The 27,570-nt window shown below is 38.7% G+C and overlaps 1 pseudogene; it reads right to left on the bottom strand.

Moving 5' to 3' along the window:
- Window positions 1-13,537: 13,537 nt before the first annotated feature.
- LOC142460893 (PRELI domain-containing protein 1, mitochondrial pseudogene) lies at window positions 13,538-14,073 on the bottom strand (annotated as a pseudogene).
- Between the last annotated feature and the right edge of the window lie 13,497 nt (window positions 14,074-27,570).

Here is a 27,570-nt window from a genome sequence, read left to right as displayed (position 1 = left end):
TGCTCTTTTTTCTTTAACGTCCAGAAGGTAATAAAATAAGTAATCAATATATATCGCTTACCTGACTAAACTCAAACTTACTACCACCAAGTGGATTCCAACTCATATTGATGAGAGAGGATGTAGGAGACCATCCCTGTGGGTTTCCAAGAATATTATTCTCTATGCGTGTAGCAAACCTCATCTTTCTCCTGCGAAGCCCACGGTGGTCCCAAACCGCTGCAGCTGTAGTAGCAGCCCACCGTGTTATCACAAAGATAAGCATGACTTTGACCTAGCTTTACCTAGTCTCTAAAATACGGTGATTTCTATGTTTTCTCTTGATTTGAAATAAAACTTTGTAGGAGTTGTGGTTGGTGGTTGTTTAGGATACTATGTTATAATGAAGAGACTGTTTAGGATAACTGGTTGCTCTTTGCATCATATATAAATTCTTCACATTGTTGACTAAGTAGAACATTCTATTGATTTATTGGCATCCTAATGTAGAGTTCTGATTTAGTGATAATTCAGCAGTCCTTATTAATTTGATGCTCTTTCCTCATTTTCTATATCTAATCACATATTTTCTTTAATTTAAAACTATAAATAAAACCTACCCAAAGCCTTTTATTTTTTGTAAGACCCATTACTTGGTGATAAAGATTGGTGCCTCTTTATGGGGGAAGAAAAGGATCATAATTGATTTCACTAAGGAATATAAAATTCTAAGCTTTGTATTTAAATAAATAAATAATCGAAACAAAAAAATGTTTGCTAAAAGTCTTTCACGATTAAAGTACAATTATGTTGAAAGACTCTTTAGTGAACTATATGATAATGGAATTTAAGAAAATGTTTATCTAGCATGTAAATGAGCCAAAGGAAAATAAAAATAAAATATGTGGGTTAGGGTTAGGGTAAAAAAAAAGAAAAGAAAAAAACCGAAATAAATAAATAAAATATGTTTAAAGAGTATTTTTTAATTTATAGCAGGAGAATAAAACATAGTTCCTATCCTTTATTTTTAGAACAACTACAAAGACAAGGGATTTTGTAATTTTACTACTTTTAAATAAAACAATCATAAAAATTAAGCAAATATTTTCATATTTTTAATAGAATTCATGAAAAATAAGCCTAAAAAGGTGAATATGAACAAAAGTGAGAACTTGCTAAATACTTGTTTTGTTGTTAATTTAAAGTTTTAAGATGATTAATATATATTATCCTCTTAACAACCTTCAAAATATATACTTTAATTTACTTGTATAGCTCTATAGTATAGAAATATTTAATTAATTGTCCAAAACATTATATTAAGGAGTCAAATCACTATCTTAATTCAGAAAATCTGACTAATGAGCTGACATGAAATACTGCTGGTAAAAATAGAGTTTTCAGTCATTCTGTTTTGCATTTTTCATCATAAGATACTCTCCTAAAATTGTAGAAAAGCTAGATATTAAGTTCAATTGCCAGTGACTAATTTCATCTGTATGTCTTTTACCTATTCATAAAGATTGGCGATCATTATAGTGAACAGAAGGTTCTATGACAAGAAAACCATCTCCAATCTGATTAATTTGCAACAATAGTAATCAGTTATGCTTATCACCTTCTCCACTGTCTGCACAAAGTTGTTTCTTAGGGAAATATTATTCATTTGAAAGAGTGTATGGATACATTTACCAATTGGCTGTCAGCATGTAGTATTGCGGTGGCTTGTGTGTTGCTGTGAAGCGGGAGCTACACCACTGGTTATTCAAATGACACCAGGGTCATCCAAAGTGACCAGGTTTCAGCAGAACTTCCGGACAAAGATCAGTCAAGGAAGAAGGAAATTGGCCACCCAATTAGGAGAAATTAGCCTTATGAAATTAATGGAAACATTGTCAGATACTGCTGATGCAATGCTAATGACTGGTAGCAGGACCTGGGTGGAGATGGTGCCAGAAGACTGATGCAGAGCGGAGTCCGCAAAGCAGTCAATCATGGTGACTGAACGAAGTAAAGCTGGAGGGAGTAAAACAGGGAGACTGAGCCAGTTGATCCCTAGTCTGCATGGTGATACCGAATTCTTGTTGAGTTCATGAGCCTGCTGTTAAAATGGGCCCTGTCATCGGTTTCTCACCAAGGTGGGCGACTGGGCAGCTGCAAATGTGGAAATTACAAAATGACAATTTAGGAAAAAAGGTAAAACATACTAGCAAAGTTTGATTCTTTAAAATTTGCCAGTCAATGATATTTGCAAGAAAGTTTGAAAGAGTACCAGCCACACAGGTAAATGAAAGGACAGCTCACAATAACTGAGATGAACCCATTGGGGAATGATTATCTTGGTTTTGAATACAATTCAAATGCAACTGCCTCAAAGAAATCGTATTTAACAGCAGAACAGCATATTTATTTGTCCTACAAATAAAGAATGTAATTCATAACATTTTTCGATGTCCGCCCCTATGTGAGTAAATCTAAAGCATGTGTATGCATAATTGAAGATGCAGAAAAACCTATAACTAATTTAGCCTTTTCTCTCCATAGGCATCTTAAAGAGATTCCATCAGTGAAAACATAGCATTCTTTCCCCAGGAAACGTCTAACAAGCCTGTCTCTGTGCCATTTTCCATGCCCTGTGTACCATGCACTGTTTCTGATTATATGTAATGGTGTGTTCCTGCCTGTCGCTAACCATCTATGGTTCAATGTTAAAATTAGTCACTATGGTACATGATTACATCTCACATCTTTGCACATTTGAAGTTGGCTAAACAAAGACATTAGACAAGCCCTAGATGTTAAAAGAGAAATAAAGCACATTTGAAATAAACAGTATAGCAACTATTCCCAATCCAACAGAGCTAATAAAGATTCAAGAGCAAGGAGTAATATTCTTCTTATGAAATTGTTGATGTCTTTTTTTTAATTGCAAAAGAATTACAACTGGTTATTTGTTTTAACAGAAGCACGAATGATTATCCTTGCAGGGTATTATCTTTAAATTAAAAAAAGAAGAAAGGACAAAAGGTTGAAAAATTTAAAATGAAATAGTGAGAAAACTTGATGAGATGAGTTCATGAACTGATCATTATTAGTGACTTGTATAAAAAGTTGGAAATAAAAATGAAGGAACAGGAGTTGGAAAATATGAAGTTCGTGATAGAAATCCTAAAGTATGTGAAGCAAATGAAAGAATGATGTCAGAGAATTGAATACAAAATTCTATTATGTGATCTGTAGCTTCATTTCTATCACCTAAATCATATTTTCCAAATATTGATCCGTATTCTTTGTTTTCAGCTTCCACATTCCAATCACCAGTAATTATCAACGCATCTTCTTTGTATGTTTGAACAATTTTAGAGTGAAGAAGTTGGTAGAGTGTGTCAGTTTCTTCATTGCTGACTTTGTGGTTGGTGTATACATTTGAATAAAAGTTGAATTAACTGGTTTCTCATGTAGGATTATGGAAATTATCCTATCACAGATATCACTATATTTCAAGATACATCTAGAAATGTTCTTTTTGATGCTGAGTGCAATACCATTCCTCTTCAATTTGTCATTTCCAACATAGTAAACCTTTTATGACTGGGTGACTCAAATGGCTACTGCTCATTTAATTCAATTCATTAATGCTAATGTATCCGTTTCCCTAGCTTCATACTTTATATGTTAATCGTTCCCTTTATTAGTGGAATTATTGCTTCTCATTTTGAGACATGGCCCATCAGCAAATGAAGGTACCAACTAGGGCTTCTCTCCATCTAAGTCATGAACTTGATTATACCTTGAGGAGACAGCTCTTCCATCGTGTTTAGAGTGCTTTTCAGCATGAAGGATTCTCTTCTTGCACTGTAGCTGACAATGCTCTGCCACTTTCAGTGACTACTCATCAGCATCTCAAAACCACTATGTTAAATAGAAGAAGCTGGACAGAGAGTCGAGTGTTTTTATTTACATGATGTGTGATTTCTTTTACACATTATTCTAGAAAATGTGATTTAATCTATAGTTACAAAAAGCAGATAAATGGCAGCCTGGGCTTAGGGGCAAGGAGAAGAGAAGGGTGGGGAGGGGCAGGAAGGAGGAAGGAGGAAACTATGGGGACAGAAGTGTTCATTATTTTGACGGTGTTGATGATTTCACTTACGATGTACACGTATGTCAAGTTTATCGCTTTGTAATCTTTAAACATACTCAGTTTGTCTCAATTATAAATCTCAATTACACTGTTTTATATAAAAACCTGTTATCTAGGAAGTCTAAGTAAGGATTTAGTGTTTCTATGAACAAATGACTTTCATCAATGCAACAATACAACTAGTATGGTGTATTATAGCCATTGCAAGAAACTAACTGACCAAATATAAAAAAACCTACTGAAAATATTCAAATAAGACAATAGAATTCACTTTGAAAAAAAAGAAAGAAAATTTCAAAGGACAGCTTGAGAAGACCCACAAAGTATTATAATAAAATATGCAAAAACCTACAGTTAAGGGACTAAAAGGGAAGGACCCACCAAGCATATACAACACTGACAGAACTCAACAAGAAATCCAAGCCTCCATAGAGATGTGTCTTCAATTTCTTCATACGCGTGGGAAAGTGGGGCATTGAATAAGGAAAACAGAAGGCTAATTGGTGCCTCTTCATTGTGGTGGTGAAGAATATTGAAAGTAACATAGAGTGCTACATGGACAAACCCTTCTGAGCTGGAAGCAACATGACCAGAGTGCTCTTCAGAGGCCAGGGTGGCAAGGGTTTGTCTTGCACACGGACCTATTGTCAGGGACAGTCTCTGGAGAAAGACATCAAGCTTGGCAAAGTGAAGGAGCAGACACAAAGAGAAAGACCCTCAGTGCGATGGGCTGACACAGTCACTGCAACAATGAGCTGATAAATAGGTGCAATTGCAAGGATGGCGCAGCAGAGGTAGAGTTTACCTCTGTTGTGCCTGGGGTCACTGTGGGTCCTAAGTGACTGGATGGCATCTAACAAGAACAGCAAACGCAGAGTGGCATTGTCAGTTAATAAATGTTAACAGTAATGTGCACACCTCTAAAATATGTAATTGGCAAGAATTATAGGATACAAACAGTAGTAGAAGCAGAATACATAGCATGGTATGAGAAAAAAGAAGAGAAAGTTGAGAAACAAATCAGAAATAAATCCCAATATGGAAAAAAAAATAACCCACATAAAATGTTGAAAACCAGTTCTGGCCCAGTGTGTGTCGGAGTGAGCAACAAGTGACAAGGTGTTCACCACGGCTAACTGCATCTCGCCATACATGAATTATTCATCTGTTCAGAATCAGTCCTTTCGTTGATGGATGCTATTTACACCAACCATGGAGATATTTGCTTTGTAAAGCTTACCATAATGTTCACTTAGCAAGTCAGAGGTGTGCTGGAATAATATACATCTCTTAAGTCAGCATGTATGGCACAGACATGGTAAGTCAACGTTGGTCCTCCATACGCTTAGAATAACTGTCAGCAGCTGCTTTAACCACCTTGAATTTTCGTTCTTATGTCTCCAGGTTACAGGTATGTTTAAAGTGGAGCCCAGTTCACAAAGTGGAGTTTCCACCTCAGATCCTTCTGGTGTGGCCCTCAGGGCATGTTGCACACCTTGAAGATCCAGGATTCGATGCCCCGGTGTTCTATGGCACTTGACCTGTGTCCCCAGGGTGTGTTCAGAAACTTGGACCAACATGACTTATTGGGTGCCTATTACCAGGGATACTCCCTCCTTAGGATCCTCAAAAGTATATTTAGTCATTTTTCCCAAACCTGGAGGCCAGTCCTCCTCCTGTCCTCCTGTTTATGTAAATAACCATCCACTTAGGTTCTCCCAGATGTATGTTTTCCTTCTTCCCCTCCTGACTTCACTCCCATGGCAGTATCCTTTCTCCCTTTCATAGAAATGTCTACTCATCATCACTTTTCACAGTAGCCACAAAGTGGTCAGGTTTCCTTGAAAATCTGACCTTTGCTGTTGGTAAGAGCTCTCAAAGCATCTAGAGACGATGGTGCATGGCTCGTTGGTGCCAGGCAGGCTCTCTACTAGACTGTCTGGCCACCAGGACCAGCAGGGTGCATTTTTGCCTTTTGTGATTGATTGAGTTCACTCAGCATAATGTTTTCCAGATTCCTCCATGTCATGAGGTGTTTCATGGCTTCACCACTGTTTTTAGGGATGTGTGATATTCTTTTATTTCTTTAGGGTACATGTCCAGTCATGGTATTGCTTGGTCATATGGTTTTTCTTTTGCCATCTGGTTTAGGAGTCACCATGTTGCTGTCCACTATGGTTGTATGTATTTATAAGCCCAACAGTAGTGTCTAAGAGTTCCAATCACTCAATATCCTGTCCAAAATGTGTTGTTCCCTGCTTTTTGTTAATTGGGATAATTTTGTGGCTGTTATATGGTATCTCGTTACTGTTTAGACTTGCGTTTCCCAGATGACTACTCAACAAGTCCATTGTTTTCATGTGTTTCTTGGCCATCTGGTATGATTAGTCTGGATTAACTCAATTTACTTTCCCCTCTTCTCAGGGGGTTATTTGTTTTGTTTTTGTAGACTTGCAGTACACTGATTGGGGGCAGCCATCTTGAGTTTTTGTCTTCTGTATTTATTTTTTCTTGGTATATGAAACCCAGGATTGATGAACATCTAGAGGCAACGAGTAGACTGAGGTCTCTGGAGTGTGCAGTGAGGCAGTGGGGTAACAGGGAGCCGATATCAAGAAGAACATGAAGGAAGAGAATGTTTTAAAACTGATTGTGGTAGCAATTGTGCCATACAGCTTGATTTGACCAAACTACGGAATTATATGATACATATTATCTCCCAAAAAATGATTTTGAAAAGCAAGCAAACAATAAATAGAATAAGAACCCTAATCGTGAGAAATAAAAATCCTTGGAAAAACAATGTAAGCAGGACCTCAAAATAAATATGGATTTTATTACTACAGAAATAAAGACTACTTTCTAACTTGGAGGTATAGAAATGCTTTCACTAACATGAGGAAAGACTAGATTTGAAATATCCAGAAAGTCACCAAAGCTGATGATACAGTGGGTAGAAAGAGGCTGATGATACAGTGGGTGGAAAGAGAAGGCTGAAATAAAATGAAAATAAATGGAAGCTGAGAGGGACGTTGAACTAGAAATGTACAGGTCATTGGCTTTGCTCATCGATGCCTTTTGAGTACGGAAAGATGATAAACATTCATACTCATGTCTGCTCTGTGTCAAGTGAAAACATAGAAACTTAAATTAATACTTGCCGAAAATATGCAATTTATTAAGAGCTATAAACATGTGAGTACACGCAGACACACACACACAAAAGCGCATGAGCACATTTTGTCAAATCTTAGAGCAGTCGAAAAGTGCTGACTGCAAACGTCATAGGTATATTGGTGCCATGGTGTGATGGTGTGTGTGATACGGGTCCTGAGTTTGATGTGTGCAGTACCTCCTCACAGGCAATAGCACTACCCAGCCACTTGCCATTTCTCTCCAAAGACCACATGGAGGACTGAATTTTGGGTTACAGTGATGGAAAATGTGAATTGTTTAGAGTACACATGATTTATCCTTATGATTCCATCTGCTTCCCTCCCCTAACCCCTCTCCATCTTTGGAGGAGAGAAAGCAAATGGTAGTTTTATACACACACACACACACACACATATCTATCCCATTGCTTCCATATACATATCCTTTACAGTTAGTTTATCCTTTGGTTAAAATCACACGTTACAGTTGCCACATGTCATGAACCCACACATAATGAACATCATTATTAAACAAATGACTATACATTATTTAGATTTCATTAACTTTTACCTCATGTCCATTTTCCATTACAGAATTTTCTCCATTAATTTTATGTCTCCTTTGACTCATTTTGGCTTAGTTTTACTGGTTTTTGTCCCACCCCACCCCTACAAACATTTTCTGGCTTTTTACAATCCCTATAGTTTTGAGATATACAGAGGAGGTATTTTGTAGAATGCTCCTTTAGTAATCTATGTCATATTTTTCTCATACTTAGATTGGGGTTATGAGTTTGGGGGAGAAAGACCACATATGCCATTTGTTTTCAAAATATATCGAGTGTATACTATCAGTCTGATTTATTAGTACAGATTTCCAATTACTTATCTTCCTGAGATAACATTTGACAGTTTTCTCTACTGTAAGCCTGCTCTTCTATACTTCTCCATTCCACGCTATACTCTTTGGAAGGATGCTACTATGTGAAAAAAACAAACTTAGGGAGTTGGGAGTTACGATGTACCTCACAGAAGAATAAGCATTGTATGAATCCACAACTGTAAGGATTAACACGGAGAAAAGTGCAGGCTTATGCTTCCGGTTGATATTGTCTTCTTTCTTTTGTTTGTTTGTTTTTTAAATCATTTTATAAGGGGCTCGTACAGCTCTTTTTACAATTTGTACAAACATCATTTGTGTCCAGCACATTTGTACATGTTGTCTTCTAAACCAATCTCCCACACAATGAGGCAGGGAGTCTCTCTAGTGACCATGCACCCCTTGCCATACCTTCATCTGAAAACCGCTTCCACAGAGTAGACCTCACCTCAGCTGCGCCCCCATTTTTCTGGATGTGGGGAGAGGGAGGCTGTTCACTTGCTGCCATACAAAATTGGGCTAAGGTCACCCCAAATGAACAGATGTGCCTACCAGAGTGATCAGCAAAACCTACTGTCTATTCTAGTCAGCACGGGGCATGAATGTCTCAGTGAATGAGATGACATTTCCTTCGGCAGGAAAATCAGGAGAAGTAACCACCCATCAGGGGAAAAATGCTTACCAATACTTACAAGGGGGTAATATTCCTGGTACTATGTTCCTGATTAGACATTTTTCACCTCGGCTCTATCCAGCCCTTGGTAACCCAGGCTGCTTCACTGGGCCTTTAGAATCTATTCTTTCAAGGTGCACAACCTTTTTCATAGGCCACGCCAGAAAGACTCAGTGTGGAAACCCCACTAAGTCAATGGGCGTTTACCTTGAGCTCACCTTCAGCCCTTGGAATCATGGCTCAAATTCCCTAGTGTTACCAGAAGCAGATGACTGCTATACCAGGGGTATCATGGGAATTGGTGATCAATGGACTTTGGGTTGGATCTCTGGCCTTGAGGGTGCCCAGTGAATTGTGGTCTGGGACTATCATATACTTACTGTTTTAATGCCCTTATTATTTATTATTCCATATTAATCTGGTAGGTGTAGCTCGGCCATTTTTAATAATATTATTGAAAGTTTTGTCCTATCACCAACCCCACTGTTTCTGCAAGTGTTCAGTCACTTAAGCATTTAATCTGTACACGTCAATATTCATACATTGTAGTTTATAGCTAGTCTCTTCTTGTTCTTTTTGCTATTCTGAAAAGTTTTAAATTCTTTTAAAAAATTGTAGTGTTTCTGTAATGAGAATTTTTCCTTTCCTCATTTAGTGATTTATTTGATTGTTATATCAATGGGAACATGAGTGTTTTTATTTTACACTTTAATTTACAGTACTCCTATACTTATTGTGTTCCTGAAATTATTATAGCTTTATCAAATGGTGAGAATGTCAGTTGATTCCTGTCTCCCTTTGGTATACTCCTGTCAATATAAATGTGAACATTTAGAATTTTCTTAGTTTCTGCAAAGAATCCTTGATGGGAGGCACAGGGCTTAACTCTTGGGTTGCTAACTGACAATTTGACAATTCTAACTTGTCAGCCTCTGCATTGGAAAAAGAAGTGTCAGTCTGCTTCTGTAAGGATTATATGAGTCAGATCAACTGGATGGCACCACAAGACACAGACACGACATCCTTCACTGACCCGTAGCACTATGGGGAACAAACTAGAGACACAGTGAGGGAAATGTGCCTGATGTGACCTTAGCACACCAGGACGAAACACTAAGGTCATACAACAGAGTGTCAAGGGGACAAAAGTGATGAAGTCCCCAGGAAATACCAAAATTAGACTGGGGCCAGGGCATGCCACCCCATCGGACTCAATTGGAAAACACTCTTGAAGGTCAACAAACAGACCTGGAACTATTTAGAGACTTTTCTTTTGTTGGTGTTTTCTTTTGTGGTTTTGTTTTGCTCTGTCTTGTTTTTGTGCTTATTACGGTCTCTGCGTGTCTATCTAGATAAGGTAGGTAGGATAAACAATCCAGAGGGAAAAACAATGGGACCGACAGTTCAGAGGGGACATTAGAGAGGGGGAAACAGGGGAAAGGAAGTGGGCATTAACCAACCCAAGGAAAGGGAACATCTAATGATCTAATATTGTTGGCAAGGAGGGAAAAGGATGTGTGGTGGGGCTTAATCAAAGACAATGTAGCCAAGAGGAATTACTGAAATCCAAGTAAAGACTGGACTTGATAGTAGGACAAGAGGAAAGTAAAATGAAATATAGGAAAGAACTAGGAGGCAAAGGACACTTATAGAGATTTAAACACAAGCATGTACATGTGTAAATATATTTACATATAATGATAAGGAAATAGATCTATGTTATATATTTATATGCTAAGTATTAATGTAGCAGACGGACATTGGGCATCTACTCAAGTATTCCCTCGACACAAGAACACTTTTTTCTAATAACCAGGAATTCTGTGGTGCTCACCTTTCTGACATCGCTGAAGACAAAATAGGTGCATAGCAAATGTGGTGAAGAAAGCTGATGGTGCCCAGCTATCAAAAGATAAAGCTTCTGGGGTCATAAAGGCTTGAAGTCATCCAGTTGAGAAGCAACAAAACCTACATGGAAGAAGCACACCAGCTTGTGTGATCATGAGGTGTCAATGGGATCAGGTATCAGGCATCTAAGACCCAGAAGAAAAATCATATCAATGTGAATGAGGGGGAGCATGATTTGTAGAAAATTGGACATCCCCTTACAGAAGGGTCACAAGGAAGAGACAAGCCAGTCAGGATGCACTATAGCACTGAGGAACATACAACTTTCCTCTAGTTTTTAAATGCTTCCTTCCCCCCCACTCTCATGACCCAAATTCTACCTTAAAAATATGACTAGACCAGAGCATGTTACGGATACAGGTGAGAGCTTGCAACACAGGGAATCCAGGACAGATAAACCCCTCAGGACCAATAGTGAAAATAATGATACCAGGAGGGGAAGGGAAAGGTGGGGAGAAAACAGGGCAACCGATCACCATGATCTACATATAATGCCTTCCCAGGGGATTGGACAACAGAATAGTGGGGAAATGGATACAGCAGTCAATGCAAGACATGTCAGACATTAATGATCAAGGGTTCACAAGGGAGGGAGGCTGGGGGCAGGGGGGAAGGAGGAGCTGATATCAAGGGCTCAAGTAGCAAGAATGTATTTTGAAAATGATGATGACACGTACAAACATGCTTGACATAATGGATATATGTATAAATTGTGATAAGAGCTATAAGAGCCCTCAATAAAATGATTAAAACAAAAAAGATTATATGAATCAGAATCAACTGGATGACAAAAAGTTTGGTTTACTTTACAGAATTGCAAACTGCTTTAGATTCAGCTCTTATTTTCCTAATTAAATGTTTAAATTAGTTTATTTATAACAGTTTCACTGATATAAAATTGACCCATCATACACTTCAATAGTTCAATCATAGTCACCCATCACCATAATCAATTTCAATACATTTCTTCTTCCAAGTACTCCTTGTTGTTAGCTCCCTATTTACCATCGGTCTCATCTGTCGTGTTATTATTATTTTTTTTAATCTTTGACCCAGTGTTGCCGTCATTGGTTTACCTATTCTGGGTTTCATATATAGAAAACAAGTACAAAATACAAACAAATGCCACTTGAATATTTTTAAACCAGTCCTCGAATTATATATTTTTCCATGTTACACTGAATCCTTTTCATGGAGAACGGTTTGCAATTAAAGGTGGAGGTGTTCAGAGTACTTTTCCCTAGGGAATCTATTTGCTCGTCATTGACGAGGAAGAAAATATATGTCAGTGTAACCATATCAATCTATGTGGAACCATCTGTGACTACATTAAGCTAAAATAATTTCATAGAGTTATCTCTAAATCTAAAACATTAATATCATGTACCGTATACACTTGAATATAAGCTGACCCAAGTATAAGTCCAGGTAACTAATTATTACCTGGGAAACCAGAAAAAAACTGATTGACTCGAGTATAAGCCTAGGGTGGAAAATGCAGAAGCTATTGGTGAGTTTCAATAATCAAAACAAATGAAAATAAAATTTCTAAAAAATGAGACATCAGTGGGGTAATGTATTTAATTATTTATTTTAAATAAAAGGACAAGTCATTTAACATTAGTAAACCAGCACAGTAAGTGGAAAATAGGTTCAACACAAACAGTAAGGTATCAACAATGATACCTTAAGAGTACTATTCCCTGAGCTCAATCAGCAACCAAGCTAAAATGTAGAGTTAAAAGCTAAAATGTAGAGTTAAAATCATCATCCTCCATATCCCAATGCAGAGCTTCAGCTGGTGTGAGGTCATCATAGACGCTGTCCTCACTTAGATCGCCGTCATCACCATCACTGCTGTCGTTTTCATACAAAGCGCAGTCTTCACTGCCATCCATAGCATTACTAATACTACATTTCTGGAAGGCACGTGGCACCATGTCTTCTGGAATGTCCTACAATGCATCTCGTACCCACTTTGCTATTAACTCTATATCAGGCTTCATGAGATTTCCTCCTTTTGTTAGTCAGGCATGACCAGATGACATCCATTCATGCCACTGACCCATGTTTAAGCGTATACACGGGCATATACGGTAGGTTATTAAAAGTCTTGCCCTTGTCAAATAAATAGGTTTTCTTTTGATGATCTCATAAGATCCTAAAGGCTTCAAAAGTGCCTTGAAATACCTCTTGCATCTGTCTTTTTTTCAAAAATGCCAACCCAATTATCCTTGTGAAATATCTGTTTCTGAACTATATAGCCACTCTAAGTCTTTACTATTTTTAACATAGATATTTGTACTCATCCATCATCATTCACACTTGAGCCATTTTTACAGCCACGTTTAATTCTGGCAATGTTTTGCATATTATGTTGTAAGGTATTCCTGTTCAGCTTATGATTCAAGTATAGATCAACACTATGCAAAAAATTAAGAATTCAAGAATATTGTGCTTAAAAGGATAGTAGAAATGTCCTGAAATAAAGGGAGATTATTTTTATGAATTTTTTCCAGATGTCTGCGTGAATGCATTGTATTTTTCACATTACCTTTCACCATATTAGTTATGGAAATTATTGAGGTTATTAGGGAGAACAAGTTTTTTAGAATTAAATTTATATTTATGTTACTTTTTAATTTTTTAAATTAAAAAAAAATCATTTTATTGATTTGGGGCTTATACCATTCTTTTTTTTTGGAAGGTGATTTTTAATTAAGAAAGCATACTGCAGGCTCATCAGGGGGGTGGAGCCAGATCGTGTGGTCATGGGTGGGGGCAGGGGGCTGGGCTGGCTACACGAACTGCTGCTGTTTCTTGGTGGTTGCCTTGCTGGCAAGGTCCTTGGCCTTCTCGGTAGCTGCCAGTGCCGTCTCCTTTGCCTTTTCTGTGGCTTCCTTGGGGGTTTCAACAAGAGTCTTAGAAGGGGCTTCACCTTGCAGCTTGGCCAGGATGTATTCAAAGCCCTACATAGTCTTGGTCACATTGCTTTTAAACCGAGCCAGACCAAATTCCATGAGTCGGGTATGGTTGATGTTCCAGGTGAAGGTGGTCATGGTCTGATTCTGTGGGTCCACAACGGAGTCCTCCAGGATGTACACCGAGTGAGCGACATTGGCAGGAAACAGTCGCTCGGCCCAGCGGGGCATCCTGTTGGTCTTGGTCAGGAGTTGCCTGGAAGGAGCTTCTGGTCAGGGGTCACCTCCCGGTGCACGATGTCTTCTGTCAGGACTTGCTTGCTGTAGGGATTCGGGTACCGCTGCCAGAAGGCGGCGAACACTTGGTCCCAGGAACTCCGGAGCACGCTCTGGCCCAGGAAATACTTCACCATCTTCCGGGCCAGAGAGGGCTCAGCACCCGCGCATCAGCAGCATCAGGGGTACGGAGCCCAGGGGCATGCGGAGGCCAGGCCCGGGCTCGGTGCTTGCCCGCCAGCCTCGCAAGTCAGTGACCGCCACACCATGCCCAACCAGCCGCCACCATGAGGTGTGGTCAAAGGCGCTTGTACAATTCTGATCACTATCCATACATACATCCATTGTGTCAAGCGCATATGTACATTTGTTGCCATCATCATTCTCAAAACATCTGCCTTCCACTTGAGCCCTTAATATCAACTGCTCATTTTCCCTCTCCCTTCCCACACCCTCCTACCTCATGAACCCTTCATCATTCATAAATTATTATTATTTTGTCATATGTTACACTGTCCGACGTCTCCTCCTGCCCTCTTCTCTGCTGTCCATCCCCCAGGGAGGAGGCTATATATAGATTCTTGTAATCAGTTCCCCCTTTCTACCCCACATTCTCTCCACCCTCCAGGCATCGCCACTCTCACCACTGGTCCTGGAGGAGTCATCTGTCCTGGATTCCCTGTGTTTCCAGTTCCTATCTGTACCAAGGTACATCCTCTGGTCTAGTCAGATTTGTAAGGTAGAATTGGGATTGTGATAGTGTGGAGGAGGAAGTATTTGAGAACTAAAGGAAAGTTATATGTTTCATCATTGCTACCCTGCACCCTGACTGGCTCATCTCTTCCCCACAACCCTTCAGTAAGGGGGTGTCTGGTTGGCTGTCGATGGGCTTTGAGTCTCTAATCTGCACTCACCCATTACCGATGGCCTTTGAGTCTCCACTCTGCACTCACACATTTGCAATGATAAGATTTTTTTCCTTGATGCTTGATACTTGGTCCCTTAGACAACTCATGGTCACACAGGCTGGTGTGTTTCTTCCATGTGGGCTTTGTTGCTTCTGAACTAGATGGCCACTTGTTTATCTTCAAGCCTCCAGGACCCCAAACGCTATATCTTTTGATAGCCAGGCACCATCAGCTTTCTTAACAACATTTGCTTTTGCACACGTTTGTCTTCAGTGTTTGTATCAGGAAGGTGGACACCCACTGATAAGATTTTTAGTTCTTTGATGTCTGATAACTGGTCCTTTCTACACCTCGTGGTCAGACAGGCAGGTGTGTTCCTTCCTTATGGGCTTTGATGCTTCTAGGCTAGATGGCTGCTTGTTTATCTTCAAGCTTTTAGACCCCACATGCTATATCTTTTGATAGCCAGGCACTGTCAGCTTTCTTCACCACATTTGTTTATGCACACTTATTTTTCAGCTATCATGGCAGGAAGGTGTGCAGCCTGGAATGCCAGTTTAATAGAACAAAGTGTTCTTGCATTGAGTAAGTACTTGAGTGGAGGCCCAATGTCCAACTGCTGCCTTAATACTTAACCTATAAATATATTTACATAGATCTGTTTCCCCACACTCTTATATAAATATATTTACATATGCACATTCCAGTCTTTAGATCCCTGTAAATACTCTTTGTCACCTAGTTCTTTCTTCTATTTCCTTACACTTTCCTCTTGTTCCACTATCATGCTCAGCCTTCATTTGAGTTTCAGTAATTTCTCTCAGTTACCTTGCCCTTGCTGAATCCCGACCAGGCCTCTCACACACCCCTTGCCACTGATTTTGGATCACTTGTTGCTCCCCTGTCCCTTGGTTGGTCAGCACCACCTCCTTACCCTCTCTTCTCCCTCTCCTGTGTCCCCCCAGAACCATTGATCCCTTTGTTTTCTCCTCCAGACTATTCATCCAGTCCATCTTGTCTGGATGGATCTGTAGAGATAATAGTATGCACCCAAAATCAAGCCATAGCAAGATAGGTGATGGGTGAGAACACAGCGATGACAACAAAAAAGGAAACCAATAACCCATAGAAGAATAAATTAATTAAAAGAAAAATATTTTAAAGGAAAGAAAACCCTGTAAATAGATAAATGTCTGATTTTTGATCTCTAGGCGTGTCCTTCAGTCAGGTCCCATGGGGTATCATGCTTTGGCCCCAGAGTCTGTCCTTTGTACTCCCTCAGGGGCTCCCTGCTCTGCTCCCACGGTTGCTCTGCTGCACACTTTTAGTGGTTTGCCTGAGTGTCACAGAGTCAGTCTGGGCCAGTCCCAGCCCTGAGTCTCCAGTGTTGTCCCTCTTAGGGCCCTGGGCCATCAAGGGATGGTGTGTCTCATAGTGGGATCGGCCATATTGTCCACTCTGTGCATTTGCTGTTCAGAGTGGGGATATCATCCTCCAGGCCTGATGGGCCAGGATGTGCTCCTCTCTCTCTTCCTCTCCCTTCACTTGCTCTGATCAGACATGCCCCTCTACCCTCGCTGCAGCTTCAGTGCCATCCTCTCAAGTACATTCTTCTGGGGTGAGGGACAGTTGTCCACATAGCTGGTATGGGGACCGAGCCCTCAGGCCCCTCCACTGCCTCCCCACTCCTTGCAGGTGCACTGCATTCATCTGGCACTGGCTTTATGTCTGGTCCCTCTTTCCCTGTGGAGACACAAATAATGCCCTCCCCTTGGGTGGGTCAGTGCCCTGTTCTCCCATTACACATCTTTTTTTTCCTTTTCCCTTTCCTCCCTCCACCCCCTGGGAGAACTATTTTTATTCCTGAAAACTTTATCCTTCAAATTCCATATTATGAGGGTTTGGGGTTTCAATTTATAGATTATCCCACAAAGCTCTTCATCTTTCCTTTGCACGAGCACACTGCCACCATACTTCCTATTCTCCTCCCGTGGCCTGTCTACTTCTCCATGTGGCCTTCCTTTAACCCAAGTTCACGTCTTCTTATATTCAGATCCCGACATTCTGTAATACTACTTTTTTATATACCAGTGTACTTGAAGAGATAATTTCATTTAGGAACATGAAAACAAGACTAGGCCTAAGAAGGAGGAGGTTAAATATACCCCCAGAGTCCCACATTTCCAAACTGCTATATCACTCCATCACTTGTGACATCATTGGCAATTTTCACCCCTTGTTATATGTCCTTACATCTCAGGGTTCTGCAATTCTCTGCAATCACCACCCAGAACATACAAAATAAAGGGAAGTACTCACATCTTGTGGGTGCCTGCATTTCCCAAATTCAAGACTCAGACATCCATCTGGAGGATCCTCTCCATTTCTAGGAATGCTCAACATTGGTGAAATCGGGTCAGGAGATAGACCACAACCCAATGCCCTAAAAGAGTGTTTATGAGAGAAAGGCATACCAGATGCAGGGTTCGAAGGATACACTCTATTCCTGGGTCTCATCTCTTGCTGGTAGTAGAATCCCAACCTTGGCTTCTTATTTGGCTCACCCAACAAGATGAATCTTGTTAATAAGCACCGACAACTTGGTCCTACGAGTAGCTCCCCACCTTCTCTTACCCAGCCTCATCAAGAAAAAGTCATTTGGTGGGAGTTATAGAGATGATATCTAAAAGGTCCATAAATAATTCACTTTACTGCAGTATTTCATAACCTGAAGTAGAATTATGCAGACAGAAAATAACCACTGACAATTGTGTAGTTATGTGATGATCTAATGTATGAATAGACTTTCCATAAAGAGAAGACTAGCTCAACTAACAAATCTAATATATGGAGGTATGTCAAAACGTATTGTCACTGGCATTCCAGTTCATACTTATGTGGATTTATTTCAAACAAAATATGTGTAAACATCTCCCTATGACACAAGAATGCCTCTCAGTATTACACCTGTTTTCATCACCTATGGTGACTTAAAAAAATAGAATTTCAAGCAAAACAATGACTTCACATGTGAGCTACTGGGCCAGTGAAATTGACGGCAGAGTGATCAACTCAGACAGTTACGGTGACTGTTTTCTCCACTCCTCCTCATCCTCCTCCTTCTTTTTAATTTAAAACTACATCACTGAGGAGAAAAAAGCCAGGAAGTTAACACTAGGGACTTATACATTAATCCTCCAACACAAAAGATGAGGTGATTTTTTAAGGGTAGCAAGTGCTGTCCTTTGAGACTTTGGGTGGCAAACCATAACCAATCCACCCGATAGCACTGATCATTTTGCTTCATACTTCTGTTCTGAAAGTTCAAGGAAATTTTCAAAGGAACACGATTTAAATCCCAAGAAACACGATGTTAACAGCAGTTTTGACAGGGTGCAACTGAAACGGTACAAAATTCTTCAGAGATAGAGATTGTGATAGTTACATCATCTGGTGTCAATTTGGAACTTGAGAGGATTAAGGGTGAAGGGGTGGAGTCTAGTGTGTCAATCAGATCATAACCAATGAGGGCTCTGCATGGGCATGGCCTTCTTCAGAGAATTCTGAAACTCCTGTATTTCCTCCTTGGAGGCAGGACATACTTCTCTCTGCTCACTTTCTGAGAGACTCTCTAATGATAAGACCCATGGCCCTACGTCCTGGGAGCTGGAGAAGACACATGGACCTGCCCTGGCGCAACTAGACCTCAGAAGCTGAAGCCACATAGAGACCCCTGCCAGTGCTGAAATGCATACAACCCTACTGGATTAAAGACTTTCTACCCACTGGTCTGTGATCGCTCTGCACTCAGCACCATTGCATGTGTTTCATGATTCTGAAGAGGACTTTTCAGATTGATATAATACATATGGGTTAATGGTGGATTTATGGGCTTGGACTGGACTGGGTTGGGATGCTTTCTTAATGTACAATTACCCTTTATATAAAACTCTTTCTTATACACATATGAGTTTTTATGGTTTTATTTCTCTAGCCTATCCGGACTAACAGAGAGATACAAACACTAATTTCAAAAGTGTGTAGACATAGATACACACACACACACACACACACGGAAAAAAAAATGTCTTGCAAGGAGATTCACAACATGGGTACCACAATGGCTTTAAGCAAGAGGACAATTGTTGGGTGACACATGACTGGGAAAGTGTTTCCTTTTGTTGCATACAGGGTCACTATGAGTTGCAGCCAACTCAATGGTACCAAAAAACAAAAACAGCAACAAAAATAGCACATTGAATAATTTCTAATTCTTCGAGGCAGTGAAAGTAGTAGAGGAGTTTAAATAGTATTTAGATATAACTAAAATGAATACAATGAAATCAAAACTCACCATGTGCTAGTTTGTTATTCTGTGATGACTTGTGATATAGTTAATTTATTGTGCCAGCCTGGCCGATAAACACAAGTGGGATTAATTGAAGGGCGGAGAGATAAATGGCTCCACGAGCCTCGCCTTTCGTGTCTTGTGCTCTTTGATCATCGGACCAGTGTGCGGCTGCCTAGCTTGTTCTGTGCCTCAATTTACAGGCTACACTACCTGTGGGATGCCTAGCCTATGGACTGTGCTGCTGTAAGTTGAGGCCCTTTTAAGACCACACGATTGGAATTTACATCTCTGGAGCTGGGGAGTGATGGTTGGTGACCTGGCTGACTATTGGTGACCTGCCTTGCTGTTTGCTGCCTGTGCCGGGATAACCTGTATCTCTCTACAGAGACTACCTGGCGGCCCTCAAGACTTGAAGGACTGCCAGTGTCTCACAATTCTCTCACGGGAGTGAGTTGCACTGAGACATTTGTAGTGCTTTATAATTTAACTGTTCATTTCTTATATTGTGTATCTATCTGTATAAACAGTTCATTTCTTGTGTTATCTATCTCTTTTTAAAGAATATATATATATATATATATATATATATATATATATATATATATATATATATATATATCAGCAATTTGGTTTTACCTCTCTAGGGAACCCTGTCTAACACAACCTGTGTGATTCTGGAAGCTATGCCACTAGTATTTCAGACACGAGCAAAAATCATCCAGAGTATACCAGATGAAGCTAAGATAGACTAGCAAGAAAGGCTTGTTAGTACACTTTTAAAAATTAGCCAATGAAAATGCTATCGATCATAGCATAGCATCATCTACTATGTGTTGGAAGACAAGTCCTCTATGGTGGACTTAATCATACAAGAAAAGTATTAAAAAGGTACTGCTAAACTATTATAGATGGTTGTCTGTAAGAATAATTAACACTAAACAGAATTTCAGTTAGAAGTTAGTAAAAATATCTATATATTTGTATTTCCATGTTATTGATAGTTGATATTATATCCATACAGATAATGAGGCAATCACCACGAATTAGAATCAACTTGAAGAAAACCAGAAACAAACACATAACAGAAGCATGCTCCTCATTATTTTGAATTGTACTCCTTCTCAGTCTACTTTCCATCTGGAACCAGAGTTAACTTTTATAAACCAAAGAGGACTGTGTTAGTTTGACAATATCTATTCCTTATCTTCCTCCTCAATTCCTCAATTGCTTTGTGCTTGTCTCATTTTTAATGATTATGAGTTAACACTCTTTGGAAAAGCTTTGGATATCATTAGGACTATATTTATGAGTTTAATATCAAGTGTCAGTGCTAAGAAGTAGGTGTATGCTTCTGGGGGAGGGGGACATGGAAAGGGTGGTGGGGAGAGGTTATACTGGGATACCATGAATAGCAAAATTCCTTTGCCTGTATTATGCTCTACTTCCATACAGATGGTTTCCCTTAAGTTTGGGTAGGAGGGAATGTGTTGATTTGCATATTTTTCTACATTTTTAGGTCACAATCATAGCTTTTTAAAATTTACTGCTGGGCGACATCAAAGTGTATACTTGAAACAGCAAAAGACATTGGGAATCCATTTACATCTCAGATGACTGTGGTTGAATGAAAATTGGTGGTTAAATAAAAACATTTCAGATTTTTTTGAAATGCTTATATTTTAATTGAATAAAAAAACCACTGATGTATTTATTCCTTTTGGAAAGTGAATGTATTCCTTGTCAAGCAAATTTTACATAATAATAATAGCAATAAAATCCTATCTGTTCGAAGAGAAATTCTCCTGACAGTTTCGGAGAGTTAAAATCTCTGCCTCTGTTACCACTGTTGACACTGCAGCCACCTCACCCTCCTTCCTAGCTGACTTCCCCACTATCAATCACATAGCCACTGTAAGCCCATTAGATACCATGATTGTACATACCTGTTGATTGTTGTGATCTGATGATTATTTGCTGGGTCCATGACATATGTGAGCTATTTTAAGGTTTCTCATATTTTTTCTATCTTAAACTAAATTAATTAATTTCAAAATAAATTGTAATGCGGAAGCATCTTCCTGTCCTAAGCTAATAGTTCAAGAGGTGTGCCTTATTTTGTATAACTGACATTACGGGAATTGCTAACACCACAAAGGGCTGTCTTTTTTCTTCACAAAGTGAGATCATACTTGGGTTTTCTAATAGTTAGATTTGGTCAGGATCCTCAGTGACTTGGCATTGATATCTCTTCCATAGCATGTCAGTGATAGAATCTGTTATGACTCAAGCAGTCACTGAACTCACGGCCCTGATGGTAACATCCCAGGTTGTCAACAGCAGGGTGCTAGTCTATTTAATGTTTAAGTAGATGTTCTGGAGGGCTTCAGTTCTTGCTGCTGGCCTGGAAGCAACATTAATTTCATCCATCGTTGGCAGTTGAGCATACAGCATAGCCTGTGAAGCTTGAAGCTATATTGCGCGCTAACCCTGGGAGACATCAGAGTCTCCCACGTTGCATTCATTGAAATCTGCTAGTCACGGGCCGGATCTGATGGCATCCACCAGTCCGGGGTTTTCTAGCTTTGCTTTCCTTTTTCCTGGCTCATTGGCCCCCAAGAGCTGTATGGTTCAGGAAGATCTTCACTCTTAAAATCTAATCTCTAACTTGAACTGCTTTGCATTTACCCATTCTACAAGTAATTGGGTGAGTCACTTTTTCTGGATGTAAACATCTCTTTTTATATAGAGATATAAGTGGGTTTGCTTCTCTAGAGGACTCAGCCTAACAGAAGGAGTCATCTAGTTTAACCAACGTTTACAAAAGGTACCAGCATTCTCGAAATTCCTCAGAATGACTTTAGTTAAATTTGTTTACAATGCCACTTGTAAACATTGTTGGCGATAAAAGCACTATGGTTATACGAAATGTAATGTGACGTAGTTTCTTCTAGCATCAACTTTACTCCACCAATTTTAGGAAGAGAAACATTGAATATCCAAATAAAGAAGGTTATGTTTGGAGTGCATATCTTACATAGAAGGATAAATTATTATTATCATTCAAAAAGGCTTTGCTATGGTATTGGAAGCAGATGAGATATAGCAAATCAGATAAATTGTTCTTAGCTTTCTCTCAACTTGCTATTTGGGATAAAATAGTGGAAATATTTGGTAAACACTATGTGAAATAGAAAATAAAAGAAAGCATCCAGCAAGCACTATAGCAAACAGAAATAAACTCTTTGTAAACATTGGCTAAACCAGAGGATTTGATTTATAAGCAAGCATTGAGTTTACATTGTCCAGACAGGGTATTGTAATCACCGGGAAGTGGGGCTTGTCTGTTGATTGTTTGTATCATGAATATAAATAACCACATTATATTTCTTCATATGCCCCAAACACACACACACACACACACACACACACTATGCCTAGGGAGAAATGGAAAAAGGAATGTCAAACACACACAACTATTCACACATTGTATTATGTACTTAGGTTTTTTTCCAAAAGTTTGTGGGAAAATACCATTTTCTAAAAATCAATTTTCCATGAATTTTTGAAACCCCCTCATACATACACACTTTATTTTGAAACATACTTTTATTCAAAAGTCCCGTGCAAGCAAGTAGTAGACACGAGCACAAAAAAAGCTCCCTTCCTACCTAGCAGCAAACCTAACAATAAGTTTCTTTGAAAATCAATGTCAATCTCCTATGACTTCTAAAGTATGTTGCAGGCAGAGTATTCTATGTATTTCTACAATTCTCTGCTGGAGTACTTTGCGAAGTCTCGGAGAGGCACAAAGGGTTACATTTTTGGAGTCCCAAGTCGAAGGCAGGCAGTTTGAGTCCACCAAAGAGACCTCTAAAGAAAATCCTGGGAATCTATTTCTGAAGGATGGCAACCATTGAAAACGCAGTTCTTTCCTGAAGCACAGGCAGTCTCCATGCGTGGGAACATACTCATGGGACACTGTCTTTGTAATTTCAGATAACTAATATAGAGTGGCCTAAGAACTTTTGTTCATAGAAAAATACAGTAGCAACTTTTAAAGATATAACAGGAATGAATATGAATACACATTTTTATTAAAAATTCACAGATATTTTTGCAGAAACTTTTATCTTTCAAAATGTTAATATTCTAATGTGCTACCTATCACTGCTAAATAATTATTTATTTATCGTGCTTCCTTCATTTTTAATTAAAATAAATTTGTTATCTTTATTCAATCTCTGATGCGCTCCCCTTCCTTATGTAGATCTGACTTTCTGATTCATGTTATTTTCTTTGTCTACATAAAGCTTCTTTGACCACTTCTTGGTTGGAAGTTTTATTATAACTAATGTCCTCCAAGGTTGCTTGGAAGCATCCTTATTTCTTCATCACAAATTCCCCTGGGTCAATGAAACTACTTCAGACTCACCTTGAACTTGGGGTCTTAAGTTTGAAAATGCAAGGTGTCTGAGGCAGCAGAAGACAGCTGTACCAGTTTTGGAAAGCTGTGGTAGACAGACAATTAAGGTGTTCCTACATCAATGCCCTATATGTTGTAATAAAATAAGTATTATTCTGATGAATGTGAGACAATCAATAAATAGTTTTTAAATACTTTATTTTCCACTTTTGTTTTTGTTAAACTATTGTCTATTTCTTTATGATCATATGACAAAACATTCCATAGAAAACAATATAATGAAACATTTGTGATAGATCACCATGATATGATAATGTGATATGTGTGATGTCTATGTGTTCTTATTTCTCTGGAATACAAATGTGGAAAGACTCTAATGTACTCATTTTCCTTCATATAAATAATCTTATTTAACTCTATCTGAATAAAAAATGTATTCAAATAGACGTTTTCTTTTTTGGTAGTAACTCCATAATCCAATGACATACACCAGTATAGCTGTGACAAATTTAGCACTATTTTACATTTTCTCCAAAAGCTTAAGAAAATCATGGTTACTATTTTCAATTAACTAGAAATTGGTTATTTTTCTAAATTTGCATGAATATATGCAGTTTTAAAATAGCAAGTCAGTAAATCTAGTTATAAAAAGTCAATTTTAGATTATGAAATACATTGGGCAGACTTTCAAATTTAGGAGCATAAATGAAGATATCACCTAAGGAAATGAAATTATTTCTAAGATATTTGCCATGAAGGTAAATGTAAATGTTTAATGTAGTCCAAACTTTTTAGTATAAAATAAATTATTTTGTATTAAATTACTTTCTTCTAAAGTGATCGAACATCAACGGATTCTTTTTGGTATGGTGACTGCATTTTCTTTCCATTTTGTTTTGCTGCATCCTAAAATGTTAAACTTCTTGTCCAGATAATCTTTCAATATTGCCCTCAATGTTGGATATTTTTCTTCACTTCTTTCAGCTTGAGATGTGGCAAGCATATATTTCATTTTAGTTTTTTAACTCAACATCATTGCTTATCTCATTATATTACCTTATTTGCCTTCTTGATCATCCTAATGAAATTTCTGGGACTCTGCTTTTGTTGTTATATTTTCTGTTTTCAAATTTCACTTTTCCTTTCTTTCATTTTAGCTATTCTACATCGAAGAAAGGCACCCTCTTCCGACACCCAGTTTGGTCTGTCGATTTTATTTCTCTTTTGAATGACCTTACGTTTTCGCCATGTCATTGCACACTCATCTTGTCTTCATTCACTTGGATTCAATGCAGCCATCTACTCCTCAGATGATCTCTGTCCAGTGTGTCTATACACAAGGTTGTTCTTAGGCTCCTGTATTTTAAAAACATCTCTTCAGCTTTGACTTGAACTTGTACGTAAAAAATTGGGGATCTGTTCCATAGTCAACCACTGGTCTTTTTCTTACTGATGTTAATGAACTCACCCCTTTGCTTTTCCCCCACAAATGTAGTTCATTTTAATCATTTGTGTACCATCTTACGAGTTCTATAGGGTGACCACTGGTTATGTAGGTAAAAGAAAAAGTGTTTGCAATGAACAAGTCATTGATCTCACAAAATTCTATCACTCAATCTCCTGTGTCATTTCTATTACCCCTCATTGCTATCAATTGAATTCTGACTCATACTGACACTATAAGAGAATAGAATTTCTCTGGTGGATGTCCCAGATTATAACTCTTTATGGGGACAGAAAGCCTCATCTTTCTTCCACAGAGCAGCCAGCAGTTTTGAACAGGTGAACTTATGGTTTGTGTTTTGGTCTGGGGAGACCAGAGAAACAAATTCATAGATACTCATATGTGTATGAAAAAGAGCTTTATGTACAAGAGCAATTGAATATTGAGACAACATCCCAGCCCAGTCCAGATCAAGCCTATAAGTCCGATATTAGCTCAGATGTCCATTCTATAATGTCCTCCAGACTCACACAGTGACACTGAATGCAGGATGGTCACAGGCAAGTGGGTGCAAAGTCCTGTGGATCCTATAGCAGTAACAGCAACTCAGCACTTGCAGGGGTCTCCCTGCATTTCCTTCAGCTACCAGGGCACGGGCTCTATCACGCATCTTGTCAGTAGAGCATCTCTCAGGCATTGAGCAGAGACAGAGTGTCTCCCAACTCCAAGGAGGAATACAGGAGTTCCCAAAGTCATTATAATCAATTGAATTGTCAAATTGACACCAGATGATGTAACTACCACAGTTAGCCACTCAACACATAACTCCTTATACCACCTAATCCTCACTTCTCTTCCTTCGTTGCTTTGTAAAATAGATGATGAATTTTATTTAATATAAAATTCTTAAGTTGTTATAGTTTCTACTAGAGAGTTAAAAATGTTTCAAAATATACAGATAATTCACAGATTGTTATACTCCAACTTATTGCTAATAATTTTACATTTCCATGGAAACAGAGCCAGAATTGAGTTCAGAAAGCAGCTATTGTCATGCAGGATTCTGAGAACATTTTATTAAAGAACAATTTGATAATTATTTCTCTTAAAGCATAGATCCTAATATTTTATTTGTAACAGCTTTTGACATATAATTTACATATCATACAATTCAATGGTTTAATCATATTAAAAACAAGCAGTCATATAGCTTAAATGCAACAAAGCCCACATGGAAGAAGCACACCACCCTGTGTGATCACAAGGTGTTGAAGGGATCAGGTATCAGGCATCATCAGAACAAAAGTCATATCTTAGTGAATGAGAGGGGGAGTACATAGTGGAGACCCAAAGCCAATTTGTAGGACACTGGACATTTGCTTACAGAAGGGTCTCAAGGAGGAGAAGAAACAGTCAGGGTGTGATGTAGCAATGATGAAACCCAACTTTCTTCTAGTTTCTAAATGCTTCTTCCTCCCCTGCTATCATGATCCCAATCCTACATTACAAATCTGGCTAGACCAGAGAATGTACACGGGTACAGATAGGAACTGAAAATACAGGGAATCCAGGGCAGATGATCCCTTCAGGACCAGTGGTGTGAGTGGTGATACTGCGAGAGTGGAGGGAGGGTGGGTTGGAGAGGGGGAACTGATTACAAAGATCTACATGTGACCTCCTCCCTGGGGGATGGACAACAGAAATGTCGGTGAAGGGAGACGTCGGAGAGAGCAAGATATGACAAAATAATAATTTATAAATTATCAAGGGTTCATGAGGGAGAGGGGAGCAGGGAGGGAGGGGAAAAATGAGAAGCTGATGCCAGAGGCTTAGGTGGACAGCAAATGTTTTGAGAACGATGAGGGCAATGAAGGTACAAATGTGCTTTACACAATTTATGCATTTATAGATTGTGATAAGAGTTCTATGAGCCTCTAATAAAATGATTTTTAAAAAGTGTTGTTCATTCATCACATTAAATTTTAGAACATTTTCTTCTTTCTTGTATGCATTGTTAGTATTTACCAATTGATCCCTGATCTCCCCTGTAATAGTCCAAAGAAACTACTCATCCCATCACTGGTTCTATAGGTTTACTAAACTGGATGTCATGTAAAGAAAAACATATAAAAACAGTAAGAATGATAGCAAAATAAAACAGAAAAATGTAAAGGAAAATAATAATAATGAGAACAGATTTGAAATGATTCAAAAGGAGCATCAAATGAAAAGGTGTTCAATCTCAACCTAACTGCATTTTCATTTATTTACTTTCCAATGCACTCTGTCTGAAAGGAAGGCTTCTCACATCCCTGGTCAATGGTCAGAGGGATTCAGAGGAGACTTAACCCATGTGGGGATCCTACACCTAGATTTGTGGCTTTAACTCTCCACCACAGACTTCTGCAAGCGAAGTGCTCAGAATTTAAGGTCTAATATCATTCCTTCCACTGTCTTAAATTTTATTATTTACTAACCTTGGATCAACCAGAATGCTCCTTAGAGGCA

This window comes from Tenrec ecaudatus, chromosome 11 (genome assembly GCF_050624435.1).
Source record: "Tenrec ecaudatus isolate mTenEca1 chromosome 11, mTenEca1.hap1, whole genome shotgun sequence".
Taxonomy (NCBI): Eukaryota; Metazoa; Chordata; class Mammalia; order Afrosoricida; family Tenrecidae; genus Tenrec; species Tenrec ecaudatus.
The sequence above is the reverse complement of the archived record's forward strand: the minus strand, read 5'-3'. Positions and strand labels throughout refer to the sequence as shown.